Below are 13,097 nucleotides of genomic sequence, written 5' to 3' on the forward strand. Positions count from 1 at the left end.
GTCAATTCTCGGTCAAACTTCTCAATTTTCAAAACTTCTAATTTTCCAACTTTCGCCATTTCAAGCCAAAATTGACTACAGACCTCCAAATCACTATCCGGATACACTCCTAAGTCAAAAATCATCCAACGGAGCTATTGGAATCATCAAAACTCCTTTTTGGAGCCATTTACACATAGGTCGACATCCGGTCAACCTATTCAACTTAAGTTTCCAACTTTGAGACTAAGTGTCTCAATTCATTCCGAAATATTCCCGGAACCAAACCAACTACTCTGGTAAGTCATATATCAATAATTAAGTCTAGAATAAGCAGTGAAAGGGGGAAATGGCTACAACACTCAAAACAACCAGACAGGTCGTTACATTTAACGGCTGAGAAAACTCTTATTTGGTTTGCTACCCAAAAGAAGGTCAGTGAACCTCGAACTTCCTTCTCTCTTAATCATTTAATTAGAATCACGTTCATTCTGGTGCTTTCCTGTTAATTCACTCTATTTCCCTAAAATGTTATGACCAATTACTTCTGTGTGTTTTTAACATTAGTTCATGGTTGATTATTGGACTCTAGAGTTATAAGCTCATTAATATTATGAAATCATAATCATGTACTGATTAGTTATGTTGTTAGTATTAATGAACGTTAAGCTTGTGAGGGTGATAAATGAACTTTCAAATGATCTTAATAGCTATCTTAATCTTCCGTTTCTACTATAACTCTCATATTAACTTGCTTTAGTGCTATTGGTGATGATTCATTTGATACCTAGCTTAAGTATATATGAACCCATAATTATAGGGTTGTCACTTTGATTTAAGTATGACAGTTTATAATGCTTGAGTTATTTTCTTCCCATACATTTCTTGTAATTCTGTAGCTTTTGAAAGACCATTGTAATGAATTTCTTTAGCCTTCATGACTGTTTGATCATACCAATGAGCTTTACTATATATGTATGCCTATGAATATAATTAAACCAGATTCTAATGAATTACTGCAGTTAATTTTATATGAACTTTGACTGCTACTGTTAACTCAGACCAAGTATGTTTAGATTGTCTTCGAGGATTTGGTTAAGAAACAGAATTTGATTAAGAATTTTAGTTGCTGTGTTTGTATATCATCTCTTGAATTGACCATGTTAAGCTAAAATTCATTATGTTTGGACTAATACATTCATCTATTTAACTGGACTCATTGTCGTGCTACCAGAACCATGCTTGTTGCATTTGAAACCTTCCTTGTCCTAGACGTCTGTACTGCACTTGTTGGTCTGGCCCTATACTATTTGACACTCTACCATGTTGTGATCATGCATTCCTTAGAGGATACCTCTTGTATGTGCTTAATTTTCTTCTCCTGTATTTTTTGCACCTACTCATGATATTAAACAACTTCCTGTTCACCTCTCGTGCCCATGCCTATGCTCTCATAAAGGAAATTGATCCTTGTTAAGCTTACATAGTTAACCATGGCTCATCTATAGACTTAAGGGAAACTCCTGATGCATATCTACCCTATTAGAATACTACCTTGTGTTTATATGATTGTCTTAACTCCTAATGAACCTCGTGTGAATAAGAGGTCATTAATCATGTCATCTCCTTATGTAAAGATTAATTTTCTTGCTTAGGTATCCTTGTTAATATGCTTTAAAGATTTTGAATGAGGTTGTTAACTCATGCTACTAGTAGAGGTTACGACTTAGTCTATGAATGAATCCTTTGATTAATTCAAACATAGTCTAATAAGCTGTCAAGGTATTATTAGTTGGGACTCTTGTAAACTTGAACTTATCAGTAGATGTATGTGTCTCCCTACTCTTTAATCATATGACTTAATGTTTTGGATTCGTAAATAACTTGCTGGTATTACCTCTCTTTGGTTGCACTTGTTATTGATTTCTTTGAGCATTCTTAAGTATGATGAAGATATTGGCAGTGTACTACACCCTTGCATTTGTCTTGTGATCCCTATGGTGTTATTTATCTTATTTTAGTATTTTGTACAATTTGTGTGAGAATTTTGTATATCATTGTGTTATTATTACTATTCTGGAGTTACAGTGAATGCCTCATTGGCACCTAAACCTATAGGGAAGAGTAAGTATGAGTGGTTAAGTGTATATAGGAGAAAGGTTTAGTTTGTGGTTGAGATGTCCTCCCTGACTCTAGCACTGCTCGGGGTCCTTGAGATCCTTGTGAATTCTAAAGTGCTAGGGATCCAAAGGGTGTCTTATCCATGATTGGAATTTTACCCTAAGCTTTTAACCATTGACACTTAATAATCTCTTTAGGGTTAGTGTTAAATTAAAGAAAGGCCCCACTGTTAATGTTTTTACTCTCTTTGACCTTACATTAATTTTATTACCAGTAATTATTATAGTTTTGCTTTGGGCCTACTTTGATCTTATTTGTATCTAAGTGTTATATCATGCCTTATCACTACTGTCTTTTGTTTTTTTGCACATGTGACTGAGTTGGGCCTACTGCATTCTCAAGAACTCAAGCCCAAGTTCTAGCTTAGAGCATGAGGTCATCTGAAGTTCGTTGTTGTTGTTCGTTGTTGCTGGGCCTAACACTCTTCAGGCCTAAAAAAACCATGAGTCCAGTTTCCCTTTCCTTTATCGCTTTTCTTTTCATAGTCTGATTTTGTCCTCTATATGTATATAATATTGATAACATTTAGTGAATGTTTTCCCTTTTATTATCTTTGAATTATTTTAGAAACGTAAGCAAACTAAAAATCATAGATAAAAATAAAAGGGAATTGTTATTTCTTACATTAGTTAAACAGTTTAACATACACAACTGCTTCTGCCATATAGTTTTGCTTTCACTTATACTAACTGTTTTCATGGTTTCTTTTGAAGTTCAAAAACAGATTCAAAAGTTGACAAACCTTTTCTTTAAAAGCCAAAATCGGGTAAACGATTTCAAGATCAAGTTTTCAACAACTCGAAACAAAACACAGAAGCAGCCAAGGATACTTCAAATGATTTTCTTCTAAAACTTAGGGAAAAGATTTGAAATTGGTCTTAAAGTATATCTAAAACCCACTTTTTCAAATAGCCTTATTTTACTAAAGTTATACATATAGTCGTTTTATTTTAAGGCTAAAGTATTTTTTAACCTAGCCATGTTTACAAGTTTAGACCTTATAAATACACTTTCCAAAATCCTTTTAATTATGTAGACATTTTCTCAAAGGACTTTTGTAGACAAAACCTATGTTCTCTTTTCAAAGTACATATATTATATCCCTTTTTAAAATGATAAGTTTTAAAATATGACATAGAGTAAGCTATACACTTTTAAGCACTAACCAAAAATATAAGCATTTAATTTCCGAACCGAGTCTAAGTCCTATGGATCTACCTTTGGTAGATTCTAGGGGATGCCTAATGTCGCGCCCCATATTCTCGTGGAATCGGGTTTCGACATGTGACAACTCTTTTAAGGAGGTATTAAAAGAGGAGAGTCACCACCTAACGATTTTTAAAGTGCGTTGGGGCACCTATTTGCAAATGACTCTGGTTTAACTGGTCAACGCCACCAAAGATCTAGTAGGGGCTCAAGTTACCTCAAAGAGAAGGTGTTAGGTACTCCTCGAGGTCGACAACTGTGGGTCCCTGCAGAACTTAAATTAAATGGATTAGTCTATGTGATTAAGTAAGCAAAGAGAGTACAAAATCTAAAAATTTTATTACAAAGCGATCTTGAATATGGAGATACAGCTATTTTTTTATTTTAATAGAAAAGAAAGGAAAGGGGAGGGGGTCCTATGTTTTTTAGCCTAAAGGATTACCCTGTGCAACATAAATAATATTTCGTAACTCCCTTGAGATAGGGTGTTACTCATATTTTCCAGCGGGCACAGACTATCATCTCCTGCTATCCGATTACTATGTTAAAGTTGTTTACCTAAGATCGCTCTAATTCAATTCTAAGTCGTGTCCTACGCGTGCACTACCCGTCCCATACCTATGGTCCAGGAGGTTTTGGACCTCTATTTGGATGGTTCTAGACCTTATCTAGGCTGCTAAAAAAATGCAAAACTAGGCGACAAACAAAATATATAAAGACTTCACATAAAAGAAATTGAGGGCTCATATTGACCTCTACACTTAAGCAACGAATGTACGCAAACATAGATGTCAATTAGGAAGTTGCAGAATCCAGAATCTTAAAACTATAGACATGATTTCTAGGAAATTTTTGAGTCAAAGTATGCGCGCAATTTCAGATGCATGACATTTCTTATAGAGTGATTAACTCAGGTATTACAAGCTGATTATTGAAGGTTTTAAGTTACCAATCCTATATATGTAATGCCTAGGTGATCTACGCAGTTGAGTATAACAAAATCTGCTGGGAAAAGTCCCAGAATTATCCAGTTTTTCCTAACAATGATGCTCAGGAAACAGTGTTTGAGTAGTCTAGTATTAACCAATTAACGAGCAATTATTTCTTATAGGCAGGATCTCTAACGCACAACACATTAAAGCTTATTTTATCGTCATATCTTAATCCTATAGGCATAATTTCTATGTGAGCAGTGCCAAGTAGAATAATTGCAATCCTATAGGCATGATTTCTAATACGCGATGAGGATTGACAGAAACATTGATGAGAAACTAATACCTATAGGCAAGTTCTCTAATAATACATAACAATAAATATAATTGCAGCACTGGGGGTTTGCGAGCAGATAGTGTGTGTGTGTGTGTGCTTCTTCTAATGTTGTGATTTCTATAGTGTACATGTAAGAGAACAACACATATAGCAAATAAATTAGCAAGTCCTATAGGCATGTTATCTACCCATTTTGCATGTAAATATTAAATTCTACCCATTTTCTTTTTTTACTAACACCCCAATTATTTATACAAAAGTTATTACAGGCTCAATAATGAGTAAAAATACAAATGTTACACAACAGTGACAATAGGCTCACAGTAGGCTCAACATGAAATATCCAGCATTGTCTAGGCCTTCAACAACTCTCACACAATGTACCCAGACCTCTAATATAGGCCATATCCAACACACAACCCCATAATCCAAAAAGGAGCCCAAGGTCAAATTATTCAACAATAGCACCAAGTGTTGCACCATTTAAATCAACAAATTCAGGTACACAACAAATAATAGGATGGCATAGGATGAATAAGAGTAGCTTGAGATTTAGGGATTGATTAAGGACCAAGCCCTAGTATGTCATACTTCACAAGGGTCTCAATTGGACCCCGAGTAGTACTCACACTAGGGTGGTCAAAAATAAAACCTAGGTAACCTTGGCTTTCAGCCGGCTAAGAATGAGAACTCAAGAGAGAGCATAGATGACAAGTGGAGGATAGTAAACCAAGGTTGAGATACAACGCTGAGGGGATACAAACATAGTCAAGTTGAGTACATAGAGCAAATTATCAAACAGGCCTCAGGGGGCTTTAGAACAGACTTAGCAAAGATTCAGAAAGAACAAGTTCAACACCTAGTGCATAAGTGGTCATACATTAGCATAACATATTTGCAGGATTGGTGACAGTAGCATACACAAATTCATAATAAAGGAAGAGGTCCAAATTATGCTAAGTATAGGTCCTGATGTTATGAAACAATCATGCTAATTTGGCAATAGGACAACATTTAGACATGGGAAAAGCATATTACAACTACTGGTGAATCAGGGGGTGGTTAAACAAGTTAAAGGGCATACTAACAGGATCAAACATGTTATATAGGCATGATATTATCACAACAATTCAGAATAGGATAGGAAATAGATTTGTACCATATAGTGAGTGTATATACTGAGGTTTTGAACACAATCGACTAGCTAACGAAAGAGAGCACAGATTATGTAGGCAGAGCATATTCAAATAACAAGATTGATAGCCTAAGGCAAAACTAAACACTAAGAGATGCTAACAAGTGTAAAGGTCCCAACCAGTGGTAATTCTTAACAGACTAGTCAGATGTGGAAACTATCTACTTAATAGAACCAGGTTTAGGCATGCTTGAAGCTAAAATTTAAAGACCTAAAAAATTTGAAGAAAGCAAACAGAATTGCACACAAAACAGCCCAGAAAAAAATATTAAACTAACGAACTTCATGAGTGAAAACATATGCAAATCATAGATACATAGGAATAAAATTACAAAGTCTAGTAACTCACTAGTTAAGCGAAGAACAGTAAAGAATGAACTTCCACAGAAAACCCAGAATCCCAATGCGTCAAAGTTCCCAAGAGCTTCGATGAACTCAGGGCAATGCTCGCACCAAGAATAGGTTAAGTAACAAGGTATTAATGGCCTTGTCTTTCCGCCAGCCAATACAGAATACAGAGCAAGAGAGTAGCAAAACCTCAACTTTTAGTGAAGAAAATCGATTCCAAAGTCTGTCTTAAAGTGGACTTGGGAGGGGTTTATATAGTGACAGAAATTGGAAGAACAAATATGGAAAAAATTTAAATAAACACAAATAGGGAAAGAAAATCAGTCAAATTTAAGTAAGAACAAGGAAAGTCACATGCATAGCCTATTCCAAGTAGAAATAGGTTAAAAAAACGAATTGGACAAACGCTAGTTGGAAAATGGTCAAAATATTAGCCAAGAATCTCGGTGAATCGAAACCACATGATCCTGTTAAGAGTTTATACAGACGGATTTTCGTCTAAATCTTGTAGGTAAAGAATGATTACACTTGATTCAGAGAGGTAGTACTTGCCAAAATCGGGCAAGTACTAAGTAACACCAAGAACGGGTGAATGGTAACGAGATAATACAAATAAGGTAAGCAGATCGTGAAAAGAATCCATGTTTGAGACGGATTCAGAGAGTTTAAAGAAGGCGGCGATTAGGGTTCTTCAAAGAAGGGGGAGGGTTTCAGGGTGACGGGTTAGGGGAAAATGCGATTAGGGTTTTTGGTTGGGTAATTTAAAAAGGTAGGTTGATTGTGGGTCGTTAATCTTAGAGATCAACGGCCGGAATTTTAAAGAGGGATTGGGGCGGGTTAATTAAATGGGATTGGATGGTGGGTTGCTGGTGTTGGGCTAGGGGTTATTGGGTTAGGGTATTGGGCCTTTTGGTCCGAAAATTAGTTTAAACAAAATTGGGCCAACTCTTTTAAATAGAAATTAAAAGGGAAATAATTTAATAAAATAGCTAAATAAATATATAAAAATACTAATTATGCAATTTAATACTTTAAACAATAATAGAAGACTATAAGAAATGTAAAATATTATTTTGACCCTAAATAAAATGTCAATTGCAATAAGAATGCAAAATATAGGTTATTATTGTAAATTTATGCGAATAGCCTAAATATACAATTGTAATTATATAAAATGAAGTTAAAATATTTCAAAAATGTATTAGGGGTGCAAATAATAATTTAAAGTGATTAAGTTATCACAAACAATTTAAAAGGGTAATTATTGAATTTGTTTATGTAAATTAATGTGAGAAAATTAATTTAACAGCTCTAAAATTATGAAACATTATAAGAAGTGCTTGTGTAAATATTATAAATTAAATAATAATGCAAAATGATATTTGGAAAGTATATATATTGTTTGAAAAATATATGAGGGCAAAATTGGGTATCAACAGTTGCCCCTCTTTACTTGGGAATGATGAAAGAGTTGTCGGGTAAAGAAAATGATGATCGATTTTGTCTGAATGAAGTGATTTGAAAAAATGGAGGATGAACCCTGGTTCCTGAGTTGCCTACATATCCCTGATGTTACGGGAATCAGGTCGTGTGTAGTTCTAGAATCAACAGTGAACTGAACCAATGGAATTGTTATAAGAATGGTCGTATGCTTTGGAAAAGGTTCTTTTGGGGTAGGACAGTATCGGATGAATTTATGCGGAGTCATCAATGTGAATCTAAAATGTTACGGATGGATCATTGAGTAAATATCTAAATGGTCATCGAGTAAAACGCGGGTAATTGATGGTGGTTGGTTACGTTTGAAATAATTGCAGGATGTGAACATTAAACGGAAACCGTAGCGAAGATTGCTCCCGTTAGGAGAACGGTTATTTCCTGGATTACCTGCAAAGCTTAAAACACGATGCATGCAAGTATATATGGATTATTGCGAGAATTTAAACATGATGCAGATTCCCTTCGGACCATGAGGATTTTCTTTGGGTGGTGAGGATGGTGTCCTTAGACCATGACATCCTGGGCCATGAATCATGTGATAAGGGATTCGCATGCCATGAAATTATGTCCTCGGTACATGAGAATGGTGTCTCCAAACCATGACGCCTTTGAATAATGATATGCACTTTTAAGAGATCCTCGGACCATGGAATGGTCTCTTTGGACTATGACGCCTTTGAATAATGATGTACAATTTCGAGAGATCCTCAGACCATGGAATAGTGTCTCCCGGCTATGAGGATGATTCCTTCGGACTACGACGCCTTCGGACAAAATGGCGATATTTCAGCCCATGAAGTGCAAAGATGTTACGCTTGGTCACATGCGAAGATGAGACAAGGCAAGGCTTAGTCTTGTGTAAGATGAGGGTAGTGCTTAGCCCTAGGTGAACAGAGGATAGTGCTAGGTCTTAGATGGCACAGTGGAGATAGTATTTAATCTTATGTAGGGAAAAAACAATGCTTAGCCTTATGCCAAATGGGAAGACAATGCTTAGTCTTGTGCAGGGAAAAGCAGTGCTTTGCCTTATAGAATCAGGGAGGCAGTGCTTAGCCTCATGCAAGAAGATGAGGCAATGCTTAGCCTCATGCAAATAAGGGAACCAGTGCATAGCTTCATGCAGGAAGAGGAGACAATGCTTAGTCTCGTGCGATTAGGGAGGCAGTTCTTAGCCTTATGCAATTAGGGAGGCATTGCTTAGACTTATGCAGGAAGAGGAGACAGTGCTTAGTCTTATGCAATTAGGGAGGCAATGCTTAGCCTCATGCAAGAAAAGGAGACAATGCTTAGTCTCATGCAAGGAAAGGTAACGCTTAGCCTTATGCAATTAGGGAGGCAGTGCTTAGCCTCATGTAGGAAGAGGAGAAAATGCTTAGTCTCATGCAAAGAGGGAGGCAATGCTTAGTCTCATGCAAATAAGGGGAGACAGTGCTTAGTCTCATGCAATTAGGGAGGCAATGCTTAGCCGTATGCAAGAAGAGGAGACAATCCTTAGTCTCATGAAAATGAGGGAAATCATGCTTAGTCTCATGCAAGGAAAGGCAATGCTTATCCTTATGCAATTAGGGAGGCAGTGCTTAGCCTCATGCAGGAAGAGGAGACAATGCTTAGTCTCATGCAGGGAAAGGCATTTTTTAGACTTATGCAAGAAAAACGATGAGTGACAGTGAGAAAGTAAAGTATTTTCTGGTTGGAAGTGTTTGCGTTTGGTAACTTGTCATCATGAAGGTAGTGATTTGATGTATCTGTGGGTATTGTTGTCTTATCGTGCCTGCATCCAAAGAAAAAGTATGAGTTTTGTGGGAGAAGGTTGGTTTGCGCTTTTGTCTTCTGTTTTACCTTTGCTCCTGTCTTGAGGTCCTATTTGAGTTACCCTGGGTAGCATCTAGCTGTCGCACAAATAAAGTTTTTGAAACATATGCATGCATTTGATAAATATAGTTATTTGAAATGTAGTAGTATAAAATTTCAAATAATTTAGATGAACCGGTGACTGTGACATATTTTAGAGACATTGCGGCCTGCTTGCTTTAGAATTTTGAAGGTTCCCCTCAAAATTCTGCCCCAGTTTAAATGCAATACTTTGGTTGTTCTGTGTATGACGATGTCAGCTGAACTTGCTTTAGAATTTTGAGGGTCCTCCTTAAAATTATGCCCCAGTTTTCTGATCATGGCAAAATGAAAATTTTATTACGATGTGACCGAACCCATAGGGCTGCCAACGTATCCCCTCTTAAATGGGGATCAGGTCAAGCGTAGTTTAGTTACATCAAGTGAAGAAATGTAAACAATCCTAAACATAATATCTCTTGACTGCATCTGAGTTGATAGGTTTTGGCCAAAATTCTCTGTCCATTTCTGCAAGTATAAGTGCCCCTTCTGTTAGTACTCGATGAACTATGTAGGGACTTTGCCAATTGGGTGAAAACTTCCCTTTAGCTTCATCTTGATGCGGGAAAATTCTCTTTAGCACTAATTGCCATGGTGTGAATTGCCTTGGTCTGACTCTTTTGTTGAAAGCTCTTGCCATTCTGTTTTGGTAGAGTTGACTGTGACATATTGCACTCATTCTTTTTCCATCAATGAGGGCCAGTTGCTCATATCGGCTCTATACCCATTATGCATCGCTGAGCTAAACGTCTTGTATAATTCTTAAAGAAGGGATCTCTACTTCGGCAGGAATAACCGCTTTCGTACCATAAACCAATAAGTAGTGAGTTGCCCCAGTTGATGTGCGAACCTTGGTACGATACCCGAGTTGAGAAAATGGTAGCTTATCGTGCCATTGTTTGTAATTATCTACCATTTTCCTCAGTATCTTCTTGATGTTCTTGTTGGCAGCTTCTACGGCTCCGTTCATTTGCAGTTTGTATGCCGTGGAGTTCCTATGCTTGATCTTGAATGTTTCCCACACGGCATTCATTAAATCATTGTTTAAATTGGCGGCGTTGTCAAGTAATGATTGACTGAATCACTATCCTCATGTTGTATTGCCTCATTACATGTCACAGTCGTAGGTTCATCAGGATAGGTAATAATAATGTTGTAGAGAGAGAAAAATGTAAAGAATAACAATAATTACTAAAAATAGCAATACATTAATAAAATTTGATTCTCAAGTATGACTCTATGACTCGAGCAATTATTTCAAAACAAAATACGTTCGAAACAAAAATACTAAAAATGTCTTAGATGCTCAAAAGATTGCTTTAAAATAATTGATGCTAATTGCCAGGCTACCCAGGAACTCGACAGGCTCGGGATGGTACAACAGTCCAATTCTTGAGAGCATCTCCTTTTTTAACGGTCTAAATAGTAAGGTCTTACTCCTCTTCCTCCTCAACTATCGCACTGCAATCCATGTCTTCGTCATCTAGAAATAGCTTCCTTATACCAGCTAAGGCTTCATCTTCCTCAGACTCCCATATCATGTTATCTTGATGAAATGTCTGGTGCAAATGTGGTACCAGTTGTTCCAGCGGATAATAAGGACCATGCCATGGTGGCGACCAATTCTGATAATCTTGCGAGGTGTATTCATTCCAAAGCCCAAAGGTTGTGCCATGACACTTTAGCTGTATCGGTTTGGTGATCCCCTGTAGATTCTTGTCGAGACCCTTATCGGGTTCATACCCTATCCATGACAGTATGGTTTCTAACTTACTACTCCACTATTTATCTTTCTCAATTACGTTGATGCACTCGATGTGATGGTATGTTTCTCCACCCAACTTCCTTCTATTATCGACGACCGGAACAGTCTGATTGGTATAAATGGGATTACTTCCATCTCCATGGATAATCACTTCCTGATAGGTCCAATCAAACTTCATAACTTGATGTAGAGTAGAAGCTATGGCCCCATCGGTATATATCCAAGGTCATCCCAATAATAGGTTGTAGGTAGCAAATATGTCCAACACATGAAACTCAACATCAAACCAGGTTGGTCCCATCTGTAGGTTGAGGTTGGTCTCCCCAGTTGTGGCCCTTTGAGACCCATAAAATGCTTTCACATTCATACTTCCTGCTCGTATCTCGTGCAGGCCTTTACCTAATCTTTTCAGAGTAGTTAGTGGACATATGTTGATACTCGAACCCCCATCTATCAGGACTCTAGCAATGAATTTGTCCTCAAGCTGCATTGTGATATGCGGTGCCCTGTTGTGACTTAGTCCTTCCGGTGGCAACTCGTCTTTATGAAAAGTGATCTAGTGGCTTTCCAACACTTTCCCTACCATGTTGGCCATTTCTCCATGGAGATGTTATTGGGTACATAGACTTCATCCAACACCTTCATCAGGGCATTCCTATGTGCCTCGGAGTTTTTCAGCAGTGATAAAATGGATATTTTGAGCAGGGGGTTTGTTCAGATGATCAACCACAGAATATTCTCTTGCTTGCACCTTTCTCCAAAGGCCATCTGGTCCAGTCTCAATGACAGGTGGCTTATATGTAGCTTCTTTGCTCATTCCTCCCAAATGTTCGGGTGTATAAACCCTACCGGTTCTAGTCATGCCTTGCACTGCACCTGTTTCTTCCATTTTTGCTTTTCCTTTCCTTATTGCTTCCGCAACATAATCTCATGGTATAGCATTAGACTTATAAGACGGTGTAGGTGCTACCATTACGGTTAAGGGTGTTGTTACTTCAACCTCAAATGGAGTTGGTGCGGCTACCTCAACTTCAATTGGTGCCTGAGTTTGTACCATGATAGGTGTGAGAGTGAGTGGAGATGTTTTAGGATTATCCCCTTCTTGAATGAGTCCAATTGACCCTTCCGAGTCCCATTTTTCATCGGTCTCTATTACGTTTACCCCTTCACCCCTATGATTCGGGGGAGGATTGTTACGGATATTGGGTGCAGCCTTCTTTGCCTGTATGACTTTGGTGTCAATTAATGTCTGAATCTTATCCTTCAAAGTACGACACTCATCAATAGCATGAACCTTCATGCATGAGTGATAGGCACATGACTTATTTGGGTTAATCCACTGGAAAAAGTTTTCCATAGCAATAGTAGGAATAGGAGTTACATAACCGGCAGCCTTCAGTCTCTCGTAGAGTTGGTCTATGGGTTCAGAAATCGGAGTGTATTGTCTATCTAGGTGGTCTGCAGTCGACATTTGGCCTTGGTTTTTGATAATTCTAGCGGGTTGGTGGTGGTGAGTGGTAATATACGAGTTGGATGTTATAAGTGTGGCAGGTGGCAGCAGGTTGTTGGTATCTGGGGGTGAAGGCTGGTATGCGAGTGGAGGTGTTTGGTATGTGAGATGAGACTTCGGACCTTGGGCTACCATTACTGCACCCACTTCTTTCTTCTTAGAGATACCTCCCGACTGCAAAGCTTTATTTGTGGCTTGGAGTGCTTCGAAATTCGTCCTCATTCCACTTTTGATCCCTTCTTCTATTCTCTCTC

This window comes from Nicotiana tabacum, chromosome 17 (genome assembly GCF_000715075.1).
Source record: "Nicotiana tabacum cultivar K326 chromosome 17, ASM71507v2, whole genome shotgun sequence".
Classification (NCBI taxonomy): domain Eukaryota; kingdom Viridiplantae; phylum Streptophyta; class Magnoliopsida; order Solanales; family Solanaceae; genus Nicotiana; species Nicotiana tabacum.